We start from the raw sequence: 18,800 nt of genomic DNA on the forward strand, positions 1-18,800 counted from the left end.
CTTTAACAATTCAATGGTAATTACACTGTTAAATGCAGAGGAGAATGCGGGTAGGGGGAAACAGTTCAGGACCGGGCTCCATGGTGTGTGTGTTGTGTGTGTGTGTGGGGGGGGGGGGGGCGGCTGTCTGATGATGTGATAAAAGAGAATGAAAAAAAAAGATAGCAGGTTCGTATTGAATAGGAAGGTAGGAAAGAAAGTGAGTTACCGTGAACAGTTAAGTGAAATCCATTATTAAAATCATAATTCAAAAGAGCTTTGGATGACTTAAGATCGAATAAGGCAGAAGAGATAGAAAACATTTCAATAGAATTTTTAAGATCAGTGGGGGGAGTGGCAACAAAACGAATATTCACGATGTTGTGCGGAATGCGTGAGTCTGGCGATACACCATCTGATTTTCGGAAAAATATTATCCACACAATTCCGAAGACTGCAGGAGCTGACAAGTGCGAGAATCATCGCACAATCAGCTAAACAGCTCATGGATCCACGTTGCTGACAATATTAACGTACAGAAGAATAGAAAAGAAAATTGAGGATGTGTTAGATGACGATCAGTTTGGCTTTAGGAAAGGTAAAGCCACCATAAAGGCAGTTCTAACGTTGAGGTTGGTAATGGAAGCAAGGCGAAAAAAAAAATGAAGACACGTTCATAAGATTTGTGGACCAGGAAAAAGCATTTGGCAACGACAAACGGTGCTAGATGATGGAAATTCTCAGAAAAGAAGAAAGACAGGTCATATACAACATCTACAAGCGCCAAGAGGTAATAATGAGAGTGAACGACCAAGAACGAAGTGCTCGGATTAAAGAAGGTATCAAGGGATGTAATCTAACTCCCCTACTGTTCAGTCAATACATCGAAACATTAATAAGGGAAATAAAAGGAGGTTTCAGGAGTTGAATTAAAATTGAAGTTGGATGGATATCAATGAAACGATTCGCTGATGACATTGCTATCCTCAGTGAAAGTGAGGAAGAATTACGGGATCTATTAAATGGAATGAACTGTCTAATGAGTACAGAATATGGACTGAGAGTAAACAGAAGAAAGACGAAAGTAATGAGTAGCAGAAATTCGACCACCGAGAAACTTAACATCAGGACTGGTGATCACGAAATAGATGAGGTTCAGGAATTCTACAACCTAGGAAAGAAAATAACCTATGACAGACGAAACATGGAGGACATCAAAACTAGGCTAGTACCGATGAAAACGGCTTTCCTGCCCAAGAGAATTCTACTAGTATCAAACATACGCCTTAATTTGACGAAGAAATTTCTGAGAATGTACTTTTGGAGCACAGCGTTTGTGGTAGTGGAACACATACTGTGGGAAAGCTGGGACTGAAGAGAACAGAAACATTTGAGAAGTGGTGCTGCAGAAGAATGTTGGAAATTAGGTGGACTGATCAGTTAAGGAATGAGAAAACTCTCCGTAGAATCGGCGAGGAGAGAGACGTGTGGAAAACACTCACAAGAAGAAGGGAAAGGATGGTAGGGCATCTGTTAAGACATCAGGGAATAGCTTCCATGGAGTCACAGCTGGAGCTGTAAATGGTAAAAACTGTAGACAGAGACTGGGAAACATCCAGCTAATAACTGAGGACTAGGCTGTAGGAGCTACTCTGAGATGAGGAGGGTGGCACAGTGACACAGGAGAGGAATTCTTGGCGGGCCGCTTCACACCAGTCAGAAGACTGATGTCTCAAAAATTGAATAAATAATAAATAAAATAAAAAGTCAATAAATGGGGGTATCGCCTAAGGAATTTGTTTCCAAAGGAACCGCTACCAACTAAAGTAATTGCTTGCAGCAGTTTGGAAAAGATGCCTTCATTGCCATTATAAAAATATTTCCTCCTCCAGCACGACAAAGCTCCCTGTCACAGAGATCTGAATACAGGCATTTTTGCATCTCTCCCACTCTGTCAGTTTTTCCTATACAAGCACTCCGTCTTCAGGCCACGAGTGGCCTACCGGGACCATCCGACCGCCGTGTCATCCTCATAGAGGATGCGGATAGGAGGGGCATTGGGTCAGCACACCGCTCTCCCGGCCGTTATGATGGAATTCTTGACCGAAGCCGCTACTAATCGGTCGAGTAGCTCCTCAATTGGCCTCACGAGGCTGAGTGCACCCCGAAAAATGGCAACAGTGCATGGTGGGCAGGATGGTCACCCATCCAAGTGCCGACCACGCCCGACAGCGCTTAACTTCGGTGATCTCACGGGAACCGGTGTATCCACTGCGGCAAGGCCGTTGCCTCTTTCCTAGGGAAAAAAAGACCAAAATAGCACTTTCAGGACATTTCGTAAGTAAAGGTCGCAAGAGGCACTACGCGGTTGACTTCGAATGGCACTAAAAGCTGTTTCCTTCAATGACTGACACTAAGCAAGACATATAAAGAAACACAGGTGTGAAAAATACTTTAGGTTATGAGAAACATTGCTACCAGAAATTAAAGAGTCAAACAGCCTGTGAAAATCACGGAACTGTATGAAAAGGAAATGCGGGCAATGGCCAAACTAGATAAAGTGTAGAGATATCTCAGGTGCGACTTTATCTGAGAATGCTAAAAAAGATAATCAATCAGCTGAGGTAGAGATTACTTTAAGTTGGCAGGGAAAAATGTTTATGTAAAACTCACCACCTGATGTGATGAGTTGGTGGCGCTTCGTTTGGAATGTCCAGGAAAAGTATACCTGGCAGAAGACGAATTAATTGATGCGAAATCGTGGAAACAGAAAAGATTGCAATGAAATACAAATTGCAGAGAACGTAAGCTACAGTACCGAGCTTCTGCAAAATAGGTAATGTAGGAAGACAAAAATAAAATTTTATCATCTATGGAACCAGCACAGAGGTTGACAATCTTGTATAGAAAATTCTCGATCGTTCGAAAGTTCACTTTTTTTCATTTTAACATATGACAGCACTAAGAGCGATATTACAGGGTCTCAATACTGTTATCAGTAGTTTATTTATTTGCTCTAACGTTTCGTTAGTACTAGCAACTATCAGTAGCAATTGCAGTTCATATATCACTTCCGCGTGAATTAGATCTACCCGCTCAACTTCAGGGACCCCAGGTTCCTGTGCGCCGTTTTATAACGTAGAAAAAGAAGAGATGAAGGGAACCGACACTGTTTGCTGTTTTGTAGAGATCGCCTATCCTGAAACACCTGTTTCCTCGGCAGTTAGTTCTCGGAAAGCGGACAACACCTCGTGCACACAGCATCTGTTACAGCCACAATTTTTACAGCTTTTAGTCTTTTATGTAGAAATTTATAGCTTTTCCTTATATCGCTTCCTTTATTTTTTGTAACAAACACCCTGCAACTGTTTGAAAACAGTGACTGCGAATTCATCAATCGAAGCTTTAGACCTAAATGCCAGGTTCACACGCTGACGGTAAATTTCCAGTAGTATAAAGACATATCCTTGCCACTATGTAGCATCCTCACGCTTTTCTTTTTCTACCGTTAGTCATCAGTCACACTGCGATACGACCGGAGAGTCCCTTTAGGTGAGTAAAGCAGGTAACGTTCTTGAGCCTATGACTCACTCACCAAGTGTCCAGAGCTAAGAACTCAGTTTTATTCCTTAAAGCACAGTCCATAAATACCGTTATTGGTACTATTGATTTCATGGTGTACCCCCTCCCAATGTCTTATACTTTTTCATTGTCAATTATGCCACAAATAACACTGAACTGAAACCGTGTTCAATTGTTTCTTCAGTATCAGAGAACGGAAATTGAACGAGCATTTGAGGATTGCGGTAGGGAAGGCGAATAGTCGATTTCGGTTTATTCGGAGAATTTTAGGGCGGTTCGGTTTATCTAGAAAAGAGACCGCATATAGGAGACTAATGTGTCTGGGATTCGCACCAGGTCGGAATGAAAAAAGACGTCGAAGCAGTTCAGAGGCGAGGTGCTACATATGTAACCGGCAGGATCGATCAGCATGCTAGTCTTACGGATATGTTTCTGGAACTTAAGTGGGAATCACTGGAGAGAAGAAGACATTCATTACGAAGAGCACTACTGAGCAAGTTTAGAGAACCAGCATTTGAAGCTGTCTGCAGAACGATTATGCTGCTGCCACCACACATTTGCTTGGAGACCACGAATATACGTAAGAGCAATTAGGGCTCATACGGAGGAATATAGATATTCTTACAGGGTATCCTCCACCACGCACAGTCCAGCGGCTTGCAGAGTATGTATGTAGATGTAAATGTAGATATAGATGTAAATACCTCTTCGACGCCTTTCCCCGAAACAAAACTGCTGAGTTCCAGTTTTTATAAACTCGAATATCTAGGTCTCAAGATATTTCAGAACGAATTTATACTCCCGTTTGTAATAGCCGTTAACAACCCATATTTTAAGCACGATGACTTATGTTTTTTAAACTTTTTACTGAGTTTTAGTTTCAGTAGAGTATAGGACATGGCTGATCATGCGATAAAATTGTTTATGCGCAGTAGTATTTACCTATCCCGTGCACAATAATAACGTTATTGGTTATTCTCCAACTCATGGTCACCTTTATGTCCTCTTTCGTCATTTATCTCTGTTCTTAGCGTGTAAAGTTGTTTGGCACACATAACTTTGTAATATGGGGAGTCACATCCGTTAAATTCAGTTTCAAAGTTATTTTCATTACCACCACGGACATCCTGGTGGTAGGAGGTGAAATATAACCTGATCGCACACGACTGCAGGAACTCCGATGGTCCTGCTTACAAGCGATCGCGTCGCCCTCAGTATTTTCATTGTCCATCGTCAGGAGAATCATCACCCCAACTCCGACAGCTACATAACTTTAAAAAAAAAAAAAAAAAAAAAAAAAAAAGTCATCATGCTGACACGATGGAGGCTGAACTGTCACGGGGCAACACAGTAGTCTTTCTGCATACAGAGTCTCACATGAACGCATGAGTTTCGTATTTCATTTAATGTCTCGTTAGACCATCGTTTTCTGCATTGCTCCTTGAAAGAGAAACGAAGGAAGTTAGGCTGCCTACAGCTCGAGTGTGCTAATGTCAACGATGACTGCTGCTTCGTATATGACGCTATTCTCTTATTCAGCCTATCAGTAAAATAATAATTTCAGTGATTATTACTGTGCGATGAAGGTTGATGGCGATCCTAAGGATAACGGAGTGAGAGACAAGAAGAGCATATGTCCAGCTGTTCACAGCTTCTGGTCGTCTTTCGCAAGACTGAATACTTACATGTAACAAATGTACCTCTAGTAAAATGTAATTCTCAAGCGGTTTCGAGAGATCGAGGTTTAAGGTTTTACGAACCTGCTGAGTACTGTGCGAGAGAACCAGCTTCAAAAATGGTTCAAATGGCTCTGATAACTATGGGACTTAACATCTGAGGTCATTAGTCCCCTAGAACTACTTAAACCTAACTAATCTAAGGACATCACACACATCCATGCCCGAGGCAGAATTCTAACCTGCGACCGTAGCAGCAGACACGTTAGGTGTGGCAAGGATGTCCGTTATCCACAATGCACTAACGTTTGAGCTTCTGTCATGCGGCTTTCGTCAGAACATTAGTGGATTACGTTCCGTGGAGTTACGTTAGCTGCGCGGAGTGCCCGCGATGTTAGAGGCGCCATGTCACGGATTGAGCGGCCCCTCCCGCCAGAGGTTCGAGTCCTCCCTAGGGCATGGGTGTATGTGTGTTATTCTTAGCATAAGTAAGTTTAAGTTAATTTATCTAGTGTGTAAGTCGAGGGACCGATGACCTAGCGGTTTGGTTCCATAGGAATTCACACACACACACATACGCACAGTTATGTTACGATATACAGCCAATACACTGGATACATACGTATGGCATGGTCCTTAATGTGGAAAAATCGGTGGCTGTGAATGTAGGGGAAAGATTCCATCCGACGTGCGTCGTCATCCTCGGACTTCGTGACACAATGAAGTGCCTTTTGGCTTCTCGTCTCCCTCACCGAGGCCAGGACGTACCTCTGCCAGTCACGAGTGCGTGACGTTTGTTAGCTGCCTTCAGCTCTTTCGTCACCACTGGTATGGAATTCAAAATCAATTACGGATCCCACTAAAAAAACTAAACTAAACTCTCCCGAACAGACCATGAAGGACCAACGGTACTGACCGGCTACCGTGTCATCCTCAGCCCACGGGAGTCATTGGATGCAGATATATGCAGATAGGGGGGGGGGGGGCGGGGGGTGTCTGTGATCAGACACACCGCCGTATTTCAGTTTCCGAGAGCGGAGCCGCTACTTCTCAATCAAGTAGCTCCTCGTTTTGCCTTACAAGGATGAGTGCACCCCGCTTGCCAACGGCGCTCGGCAGACCGAATGGTCATCCATCCAAGTGCTAGCCCAGCCCGATAGCGCTTAACTTCGGTGGTCTGACGGGAACCAGTGTTACCAATGCGGCAAAGCCGTTGGCTTACGGATCCAACACCCTACCCAAAATCGAGGGGATTCGGGTACGCTCATGTCTGGTGACCATCTAGTGAATCTACGACTCAAACCGTGCAGGACTTGGCCACATAGCCTGATGGGCCTCGTGCCAGAAACGTATAAGCCACCTTCTTTCGCACTACACAAAAGCTCCTCCTCGTAAGCTGTTTTTACGTGGAATTTAGGTATGCTCGCCTATCCGAATCGGCAATGCGTTACATAACGACGAGGGACGTTTGTCGTGTTCTCCAAAGGGCTCGACCCACCAAAATGTCATACCCAATGGAAGGTCGTCTGGAAAAGGATACGGACGGGCCTGAATGTATGATGTTTTGTCCACGTGATACGTAACGCTGGATTGCAAACAGGTGACACAATCAAGACATTACCGGATCAACACGCAAACTCCCCCCATCGCACCGCCTGCGGAACGCCGGACACGGATGCACATAGTCTTTGCTGTGGAGAGGCTGACGGCACATGGCACCTGATTCGATGTATCCTGGCCTACTTTCTCCGAGTGATGCCTGCACATACTGACCCAAAGACCCTCCTTTTTTCCGGACGATACCTACTACGCTGGTACGAAGTCCAACGCGGCCGCTTGAATCAAAGGACACGCTGTTCATTACCTGTTTCGAAATGATACCAAAGACGTCGTGGACTTCTGTAATTACTTGCAAGAAAGGCATATCGAAATTATTGGAAAGCCGAAATACTAGTATTTCTTTCCAAATTACCCAGAAAATGCTTTCCGCAACCCTCCTTGCAGCTGGAACCTCCCGGGTAGGAGACGAGACAGGTCCAGCAACTGAGAATACGACCATTCAGAATAAAACTCTGCGGAGTTAATACCTGCTAGGTCCAGTGCAGGGTACTCGACGTGGCAGGAGTCGCTAAAAGCGCCTTAGGCTTTCACACCTCCTGCCCCCCACCCCCCGCCCCCACACCGCCGGTTGGAGAGGCTTTCCTTATTTCTTATTCTTTTCTTTTCATTGTCGATCTACTTAGCTTTTCGCCGTTAAAAAAAGAAAAAAATATTTTTCTCTGTTTTCAATAAGCTTTTCCCTCTCTTCATTATCGAAGGCAGTCCTAGCAGATGGGGGTACTGCAACGCGTTATGCAGGTCTTGGAGTCACTCGCGTCCATCTAGAAAAGTTTTTACTGAGTTTAACGAAGGCGATGTTGGCCATGTGTATTCGACGATGCCTTTTGGCTACACTGTCTAAAGGATCGGTCAAAGAAATGCTAAATTAAGATCAACCTGAAGATGCCTAAATAAGGCGAAACGCGTAGTTGAAAAATAAAAAACTAAAATTGCACCAAAGACTTTTTTAACCAAATCTAGTAGATCAGTGGTGATGTATCAAGTTATAACAAGCAACGTTGGTGAAGTGATTATTAACCCATATATCGATACACGTATTGCAGTGATGTCACAGTAGTCTATACGTGCTTTCAATAACGTCTACATCTATATCTTTATTTGTGCCACTTCCCTGCTTTAGCCGGTTGCGCTAACAGCGTTGTTTCACCCCCACAGCGACCCCTGTCACCACCCCTTGCCAGTCGTCAGTCCTCATCACCACCACTCTCCTATCTCTCTCCACACCCATCCTTCCTCGCACCTACAATCTACCGTCCCAGGACAGTTCCTTTTTCCAGTATTAGTGAAATAGTACGGTACCCCGTTTTTAATGGTCAGTGTATCTTCTGTGGTGTTCAGTGTTTTTCAAGTGCTTTTTCTAGTGTTTAGTTGGTGTTCTTCAAAAGTTTCTCGAAAGTTTTTAACTGTGCTGCCTGTCCACATTTTTATCACTGTTATTAATAATTCTTGAAGACAGCATTATATTATTTAAATTCTTCCATTAACGTCATCTTTTAAAATAATTTTTAATTCATAGTAATACTTCTTGTTTTTTTTTTCCTTTTAGCATCTCATAATTTAGCGTCTCAGTTAGATGCAAATTCCAGTGGTTGAAGAGCGATCTGTTTGTACCGTTTGGAGCCCACACTCCCGCCCACATGGGGCGAGAGGGGATGAAACAAAAAAGAAAACAAAACGCGGCTATTCGACGGCTGGTACGCTCCTAAGGTACTCAGCCAGTCGGCAAACTATAAACTTCAATTTCTCAAAAACGCTTGAGAAGCGAATCGCATTCGTTACTAGAAGAACGCATTACAAAAGCTGGGGAACAGGAAAGGGGTGCGTGCTTCCCTTATGGGAAGCTGACTAATGTCCCAACCAAAAACACCCGCTAACATTCATTATTATGTGATACTTTCCAGGTATGAATATATTGTACTGAGTTGTTTTCATAACACGTTCACCTGATGTGCATGTTGTCTACATACATACGTCTACACACATACTCTATAAGCCACCGTAAAATGTATCGCGCACGATACTCACCACTATACCGTATATTTCATTTTATCCGCATTCCGACCCTGAACGGAGCGCAGCAAGACTGACAAACACTGGCTTCTTATACGATATGTTCACGGGATATGAAAACTTCTTCATGTACATCCACATACATTACAAATCACAGATAAATGAATGGCATATGGTACTTAACATTAAACTGCCTAATTGAGTTTCTTCGGGTACGAATCGTGTAAGGAGAGCAGGAACATTGACTCCCACTTCCTTATATGGCACATTCCCTGATATGAAAACTGCATCATTTACATCTACCTCTACATACATACTTTTATGATACTGTGAAATGCATGGCACACGGTACAACTTCGAATGAATGGGTGTGACTAACAGGTCATAAGTGTTCGCTTCATCTACGCCAGTTATGGGTCACTTTTGCATATTACTCTCCATGTCATTTCTGCACATTAGTCGTATACTCACAGATGGCGGGCGCCTGCCTCTGTTACTTTCTTCTCACTAGATGGCACCCACGTTTGGCGTGCTCCTTACGGTGAGTGTGTGTGAGCAGTGCTGATTACACTGTGGGGCTAGGGAGTGACATAGAAATTTGAACTGAATTTCGCGCGAGTCAGAGGGGATCTAAGAAGTAAAATTCCATCCGTATGCTTTGATATTACACAAATTAGTGTTGCAGGTATTCATTCTAACTACGTGGTTTCCTAATATCTCGATTGATAAGGACAATTTCTTTGACAGAGCGTAGCGAAACTATTATTTTGGTATTGTATGTCATATGTGATACATATATATGACACTGAGTCAGTCGTTGGGGGCGATCTGAGTGTATGCTGGGACATAAGCACAACGCTTGTTTGTTTTAACTGTGTGGTTGTCTGTTTGTGGCGTACTGGTGTCCTTTGGCACTTTTATTACAATTTGGCGCAACATCACTATGTGGCTTTCAGTGTTCAAAAACAGCATGTATATTTGTAACGTTACAAGATCCGACGGCGACAGCATATATCTGCTGAAACTGGTTATAGTAATAAAAAGAATAATTACTAGCGATTGTGGCAAACTTTATTCCTCAAGAATAAAATGTGATACATGTCACACATACCCTGTCTTTCGGGATTACCATTTCTCCTATGCCTTGCCTTAGTCTCGGAAGCTGGGTGTGATACGCATCATACATTCGGTTGACTTTTAGTGTTACTGTTTTAGTTTTAGAGACTATACTTGACGTTGATACAAAATACTTCCTGTTCTGTAATTGGGTTCAGTACAGCTTTATATCTACCTTTCTTGTAATAGCTTATTTGCAAGGTTTTTAATAAGTTATATTATCAGTCTATTTTCTGTCATTGTATGTTTTAACGTTGACATTTCACACGCACACACACACACACACACACACACACACACACACACACATATATATATATATATATATATATATATATATATATATATATATATATTGCTATCATGCATGAAACTATACCTTAATGTTTCTGCATTTATGTCTTTGCTTTGATTTACATTTGATTTCAAAATTTCTCTCGTTTTGTAACTATTATATGCTAAAATTGTGAATGAAGTCTGTGTACTTAATTTTGTGATATTTATTTATTTTAAATGTGTATATTACATAACTCTCCTTTTTAGTTTTATGCTGGCGTGGGTCCTCCAAGGCTTTCAAGGTCATATAGTACCTAATCGATATATTCTTGGTACGCTTTCCTAGCGGTTAATTTCTTTGTTAGTCATGTGTTGTTTGTGTGGTTGCAAAAGCCACCTGTTGACAGCAAATGTTTTCCTTCCATCATGTTTTCCGATGTACGGTCAGTTTGGCACCTGGATCCTCACATATGATGGTTCAAATGGCTCTGAGCACTATGCGACTTAACCTCTGAGGTCATCAGTCACCTAGAACTTAGAACTAATTAAACCTAACTAACCTAAGGACATCAGACACTTCCATTCCCGAGGCATGATTCGAACCTGCGACCGTAGCGGTCGCTCGGCTCCAGACTGTAGCGCCTAGAACCGCACGGCCACTCCGGCTGGCCTCACATATGAGAACTACATATTCTCTAGCTTACGTGGTCACTTTTGTGTCGCTGGTTTTTGTAGTTCATTGAAAGTATTGATGAAAAATACTGTCCTCAGGTATCCTTTCACATTGTATTTTCTTTGTTTTTGCCACAGCCATGTCTGATGAAGCTGTGTCGAAACGCGTTAATAAACTGATTCACAGCCAAGACCTTTCACAACTCACTGTGTGACAACCACATGTCGTTTAGAATTCATCATATAATTTCTGTTAAATATCCGTTTTGAGAGTTGTTATGTTAAAAATGGTGGATTGTGGGAGAGTAGACGAGGCAACTACAACCGTTTTCCCAGAATCAGTTTTAGGATGTTTTCATGAGGAACAGGAATCTGTATGAGGAAATCGGAAAAAGGAATGTAGTAACTGTAAGCCGACTTCTACTGATTTCTTAGCTTCCAGTCATTTCCGCTATAAAATGTGTGTTATATTCCACGAATACTAAGTGCGCGTGTTTATTCCTCGACAGTTGCGGTCTTGGCGAGGTCCGTGACCCATTGTCGTGGCAGGGAACACCTGCACGCTGCCGGCACGTAGCCGGGTAGCGTGTCAGTGCGACTCCGGCCCTAGCGTGGTGCTGGAGAGCCTTGACCCAGCGCACGGCCAGGCCGGCAGTAGGTTCACACGCGCCCGCCTTCCCGTCTGCAGACGCCTTCTGCTCGCTACTTGTGTCGCTAATTACTAGCGCCTGCCGCCCCCGCCGAATCCACAATGCTTCCCACGCCGCATTACTGCATGCTAATTGACAGTTAATTACAGCCGGCCGGCCGGTTTCCAAGTAAGGACGATTTTAGAGAACGCGAGGGATTACGACGGCCCTCGCTGCCTGAGCTCTGCCGGCGAAATTAAGCTTAAATGCGATGCGAGCCAATTATGTGGACCTAACAATTAATGAAGGAAAATTGGTTAGCTTTCAGGGCTTGCACAGGTATTTCTCAGGTCGCATTTTGTGCAAAGGCAGTAGGTACTGTGGACTTTGATTAACTCTACAGTGTGCGCAGTACACACAGAGGCCTCGATGATCGCTTTCGATTTTCGTATTTTACTTAAATGAGGTAACTAGGAAGAGGACCTAAGTACATCTTCCTCAGAGCCACTCATTACTAGCGAAAGCCTCATCAGAGAAGAGCACTTGACAGTCTTACTATTTACTAATGGTATGTCAATCAGTATTCTCGTACTCTAAAAATAAACTACTGCAAATGTATATGGAACACCGGATTATGAGTGGTTCTACAGAAATTTGCGTCTGTGCTTTTAACGCACGTGCGCCGGCCGCTGTGACCGAGTGGTTCTAGGCGCTTCAGTATGGAAACGCGCGACCGCTATGGTCTCAGCTTCGAATCCTACCTCGGGCATGGATGCGTGTAATGTCCTTAGGTTGGTTAGGTTGAAGTAGTTCTAAGGACTGATGACCTCAGCTGTTAAGTTCCATAGTGCTCAGAGCCGTTTGAACGGTTCACGTGCTGACAGAATACGCAGCTTCTCGCAGGCAAATACATCAAATACAGCAGTTAGACCCACTATCTAAGGAACAACGACTCTGGAGAAGCCTATTACGGTTTACAGCACGAAAGCTTAGAAGGCTCGAAACATAAAACGAGTCCACAGGTGTATGTAATTTCATTCTTTCAACAACCGTTATATTTACATCTTTCCACTACAAGTAGCTTGCAGTGTAATTGCATGCTTATGATATATCGTGCCAGTTATGTGACTGTATTCGTGATTTCCTGTCAGAGAGGTCACAGTTCGTACTCGTAGTAACTGACAAATCATCGAGTAAAACAGATGTGCTTTCTGGCGTCCCGCAAGGTAGTGTTACAGGCCATTTGCTGTTCTTTATCTAGATAAACGATTTAGGGGACAATCTGAGCAGCCACCTTAAGTTGTTTGCAGATTATGCTATCGTTTATCGACTAGTAAAGTCATCAGTAGATCAAAAAAGCCGGCCGGTGTGGCTGAGCGGTTCTAGGCGCTTCAGTCCGGAACCGCGGGACTGCTACGGTCGCAGGTTCGAATCCTGCCTCGGGCATGGATGTGTGTGATGTCCTTAGGTTAGTTAGGTTTAAGTAGTTCTAGGTTCTAGGGGACTGATGACCTCAGATGTTGAGTCCCCCCATAGTGCTCAGAGCCATTTGAACCAACCAGATAAAAAAAAAAAGATCACAGAACGATTTAGAAAAGATATCTGAATGGTGCAGAAATTGGCAGCTGGCCTCAAATAACGTAAAGTGTAAGGTTGTCCACACGAGTGCTAAAAGGAATCATATAAACTTGGGTTACACGACAAATCAGTCAAATCTAAAGGCTGTAAATTGAACTAAATACCTAGAAATTACAGTTACGAACAACTTAAATTGGAAGGAAGTCACAGAAAATGTTGTGGCGAGAGCTAACCAAAGACTACGTTTTATTGGCAGGACAATTAGAAAATGTAACAGATCTACTAAAGAGACTGTCTACACTACGCTTGTCCGTCCTATCTTAGAATACTGCTGAGCATTGTGAGGATCCTTACCAGATACGATTGACAGAGTACACCGAGGAAGTTCAAAGGAGTGCAGCACGTTTTGTCATCGCGAAATAGTGGAGAGTGTGTCATTGAAATGATACAGGATTGTGAGTGGACTTCATCAAAACAAACGAGTTTTTCGCTGCGCCGGAATCTTCTCACGAAATTTCAGTCACCAACTTTCTCCTCCGAATGCGAAAATATTTTGTTGACGGCAACCAACATAGGGAGAACCGATCATTATAATAAAATAAGGGAAATCAGAGCTCGCACGGAAATATATAGGTGTTCGTTCTTTCCGTGCGCTATGCGAGATCGGAATAATAGAGAATTACTGTGAAGTTGATTCGGTGAGCCCTCTGCCAGGCACCTATATGTGATTTGCGGAGTATCCATGTAGATGTTGTGATATTCAGTTCCATACTCAAATGCCCTCAGTATCATTCTCATGATTTTCAGAGTATCCATGTAGATGTAGATGTTGTGATATTCAGTTCCATACTCAAATGCCGTCAGTATCATTCACAATTATGCAAATAAAAAATGTTGTCCATGTTTCAAATACAGTTTCTGGTAAGCGTCGGTTTTGCGGTGACATTTAACAGTGCCCACCGTTGTCAGGGACGTCTTCACACACGTCTTCGGTGGTCGTTAGGGCTTATTTACAAGCGGGCCTCATCACTGAAAACAATACTACTCCATTCAATGAGAGTCCAAGCGGAAGAGTGTCCGAGACGCCCCGAGCAGCGGTGGCATACCAGTGTGTCGCCCGTCATACAGCCCAATATCCAAGAGTGTTGGTCTCTGGTGTCATTTCATTTCATAGCTGGATTCCTTTGGTCGTCATCCAAGGGACTCTCACAACACAGCGGTGCGTTGACGATGCACTACGTCCCGTTTTGTTGCCATTCAAGGCAAGCCATGCTGAGCTTACATTACAGCAAGACAATGACCGCCCACACATGGCGCGAGTTATTATCGTCGTGCTTGCCAAACTATACCTTGGCCTGCATGGTTGCCGGATTTCTCCCCAGTTAAGCATTATTGGCAGGGCCTTCCAACCAGTTCGGTACTTTGATGATCTAAAACACCAGTTGGGTAGAATTTGGCACGATATTCCTCAGGAGGGCATCCAACAACTCTTTCAATCAATTCCAAGCCGGATAACTACCTGCATAATTGTCAGAGGAGGACCAACACATTATTGACTTGCTTAGTTTGTGGAGTTCTTTCTCTTAGACAAATCACCTAGTATTGCTGTAATTGTAAACATTCGTTAGGCTGTACATGTACATCAGTTTTACCAACTTCTGTGCCATTCGGATCATTCTTTCGTGGTACATCTTTCTTTTATTTTGCCTTGGAGTGTACGATAACTTTTGGTATGATTTTGCTCATGGCTGTTACTCACCAGCTGCCAGCCATTTCCACAAAGATAAAAAGTCAGTCGTTATCTGGTTCAAAGGAGATCATTGCTCTGGAAATAGGTTAAGAGCAGGCTAGCACCACGACTGCGATCGGGGTTTTCGGGAGGTTTCCTTTGATCATCAAGCGAATGCTGGAACTGTATTAAGTTATGAAAACAAGAACGAACATCGTATATAAATTATAACAGCAGTCGGACTAGATAAGGTGAAAAGTGAGAGAGGGAAGTGATGTAAAGCACTCGAAAGGTGCATAGCAAAGCACACCAAGACAAATTTAATGCATTAATGAACACATTAAAATGAAGAAACCAAACGAATAGGTGACAAAACCACTAAATAAAAGTGGCCTGTGCAGAATAAAAACTTGATGAGCAACGATTTTTTCCGTAATTAATCACTTTATAATATTTCCTCTCCAATCTTGTATTTCAAATTGTCAGTTTAAAGGTGCAAGGCCGGGGTAGTGGATCTCATGTCATTCACTTCCAATCGTCCTAACAGATCGCCATAGTACCGTCGCACCGAAGTTTAGCAACTTAACTGTCTCCTCCGTGTGCGCTACTCTATGCTCTGCGTTCGTTTGAGGCAGTCGCTTCAGCTCTACCCAATCTTAAGATAATCAGGGTCGCAGCAAACGATGTAAGTGTTCTGGTTCTCATCTTACACCATGTCTCTTCCCCTATACGGTTTCTTGATTTTCCTGTTAGTTGTTGCCACTGTATTTCTAATTATTCTACTCTCACTTTCCTGTGTATCTAGCTCGAACACTGTTAGAGTTTTTTATGTAATGTTTTTATTAGTTTTCATTAGTTTATGCATAAAAGCGTATCTAAGAATTATGTTTAACACAGTTCTCTTGTATGTCTTGCACCTGATGATGGTGATTTGTTAGCCCAAAACCTGTCGTGACATTAACAGATAAAAGCCTTACAATTGAAGCAGTGTCATCTTGTTTATTATCTTGGATTTCTACAATAATATTTTATATAACCTGACGCAGCTGTCATATAACTGTATGTATAGTTAAAAGGGGAACTCTGAAAAATACGTAAGTTCAGTGAAATATTGTTGAGCCATGCCTTGGCTCACGTTGGTGCTGTTTGTAGGTTTCTGCCCTCTGTTCGAGGCCAGACGGTATCGTTTACTTGGCATGGTTGCGGTTGTTTGTCTTCTACTCGTGTTGACTGGCGGCACTCGGTTTCGCAAGCGTTGCCTGTCCGCTAGTGGCAGCAGCGGCGGTTAGCGATATGTAATAACTGTGGCCCTATCTTTGGGGCGACGTCGTTGTTTTGCCGGATCGTGCGAGTGACGAGTGCAGTTGGGGACTGGGGGGAAGACAGGTCCGCGCAGTGCGTGAACACCCCAGGACTGCTGGCGGCACGCATGAACTGCCGTACGGAAGAGCTGTGGTCAAGAGGGTGCACGACGTCGTCGTAAACTGGATCCATCAAGCTCTAAGATGAGTGCATTTCAATCCCAGTAGAGTGGAGTCAAGTCACCCGTGTGGGCCCCATAGTACGTATGTGATGCTGTGACAAATTATCATCGCGCCGACATGTGCAGTTTGGTGGATTTGCGCACCGCTTAGTACTTGAAGCGGCTACTGTGTTGAAAGCACTTGGCTCAGTGATTAGACGGTGTGGTTACTCAGCTGTGAATTAATAAGGCAGCGGAGAGATTTGTTTCATTCTGCCAACCGTCGTCAGAGTTGTTACAGTGAGTTCAGTGTTCAATTGTGTGCCTAATGAATTTCATGTCACTCATTTGGTACTTGGTTTTGGCTCCCCTAGCGATAGTTTTTGCAATGACATATGGTTGCTGATTCTGGTTGGTTATATTTTGGTTTTACCTCGCACGCAAATCGAGTGTGGTTTTAGTTACTGTTAGTTTATCTGGTGTTCTGTACTGTGACTTGTTTATTCATATTTTCGTGTTTGTGGAATCGGACGGAAATCTGGTCATGGTTCCTTTGTCGTTCTGGGTGCTCTAAACACAGTATTCTGGACGTAGTGCAGACCGCCGGTTCTGGCTTTGGCATATTGTTCCAATGTTGCATTTGGTTTACCGGACGCCAGGTAGCTTCAGCAAGATTATCATAAGTCACTCGTTATACTGCCACTAGCCTGAGTTACCATCTTGTGAAGTGAATGCAACTCTTGGCTGCCTATCTCATAGCTCGCGAAAGTGTTTGTTGCCAGACCTTCTCAGAGGTCGATTCCTGCAGCACTGTCTGTGACTGGTCCTTGTGTTTTATTATTGTATTATTTATTACCGTACCTTGTAATGCCTACATTAAAGGTTATGTAAGTCTAGTTAACAGTTCCGGTCGCCTTCTGGAATAAATCTAGCAGTGTAAGGGTTGTGTTACAGGGTTATCATCTTATTTTACCGATTTGGTGGTTAGTTGCTGGTTTCTTTTAATTAACCTTTGCTTGTATTTACTGTTTCACATCAGGTTTCTAAAAATTTTATGTAATTTCCGTTCCTGGTGTGTAAGGCCTTCATCTGTGATTGTGGTCATTTGCTTTGAAAAAAATAATTTGGTATTTGTATTTTAGCAGTAAGCCTTTAAACCTGGCGTCTGATACCTTCTGCCGTGTTTGTGGCCACTTACTTTTTAATATTTCAATACCTTTAAGTTGTAATTGCAGTGAGTTCTTAAACATCCTAAATTTATTGCCTGGCATCTGGCGTCTGATACCTTCTGCTGTGTTGGTGGCCACTTACTTTTTAATATTTCAATGCCTGCAAGTTGAAACTGCAGCAAGTTCTTAAACATTTTTAATTTATTGCCATTCTTGGCATGTAAGGCATTCAGCCGTGATCACAGTAATTTGCTTTTTCAACATTATCTGTATCTGTATTTTGTGGTGATTTGCTAAATTGTAACCCACTGAAAACACTATTATTTACACAGTTGTTAATTCCTTCATTAATAACGTGTGGTATTTTTTATTTATTGTTGAGTCTGGAATTACTGTTTTAAAAATAAATGTGTGTAACTGTAAAAGACAACCAGTAGTAATTGATTACGGCCCCATCCACAATCGTAACCGAATCCTGCCTTCCCTTGACTATCAGGTTTCAATTGTGACTGAATATTAAATAGAATTTTCAGGGGAAATTATGTCCTTTTCTCAATACTAGTTTAACTATTTTGGTGACAACGTTCAATAATTGGTATGAAATAGCAATTTAAATTTTATTTAATGAACTTGGTGTGTGTGTGAAATGTGTGTGAAATCTTGTGGGACTTAACTGCTAAGGTCATCAGTCCCTAAGCTTACACACTACTTAACCTAAATTATGCTATGGACAAACACACACACACACACGCCCGAGGGAGGACTCGAACCTCCGCCGGGACCAGCCGTAATGAACTTGGTGTATAAAAGTTGTGCCCTTTGTGAACAACACAGCAAAGGTATTTAATCACTTCAGTATATGAATTACCATTGATTCCTCGTTCTGTCAGTTCAAATCCAATTTGAATATCTTTCTTTATACGAATGTGATTTCATGGGTTCAGCGAAGCTATGCTACATCAGACGTGAAAAGCGCTAATCATAATACCCCACATCAACAAAAGCGTTCACCTTTTAATTCAGAGTTCTGCATCGTGATTGTACATTGCGGCGCTGTGCATGGAGGACGAACGTTTCGTAAATTAGTCGTTTTTATGAAATTAAATTAAGGAAATGTTTTGCTATAAAAAATACCGTGGTGCAGATTCTATTTTGCCATCATGCTTCACGCAGTCACAACTGGCATACACATAAATCTCTAAACAAAAAAAAACTAGGGTTCAGGTGAATGTAAGAAAAACGCTGGACGCGTACCTGAAACTTAATACTATATATTCAGAGAATCTGTAGTTAACATTTCAA

At 42.7% G+C, this 18,800-nt stretch overlaps 1 pseudogene; it reads right to left on the bottom strand.

The window, feature by feature from the left end:
* Positions 1-2,151: 2,151 nt before the first annotated feature.
* Positions 2,152-2,269, bottom strand: LOC124597203 (annotated as a pseudogene).
* Between the last annotated feature and the right edge of the window lie 16,531 nt (positions 2,270-18,800).

This window comes from Schistocerca americana, chromosome 2 (assembly GCF_021461395.2).
Source record: "Schistocerca americana isolate TAMUIC-IGC-003095 chromosome 2, iqSchAmer2.1, whole genome shotgun sequence".
NCBI lineage: Eukaryota > Metazoa > Arthropoda > Insecta > Orthoptera > Acrididae > Schistocerca > Schistocerca americana.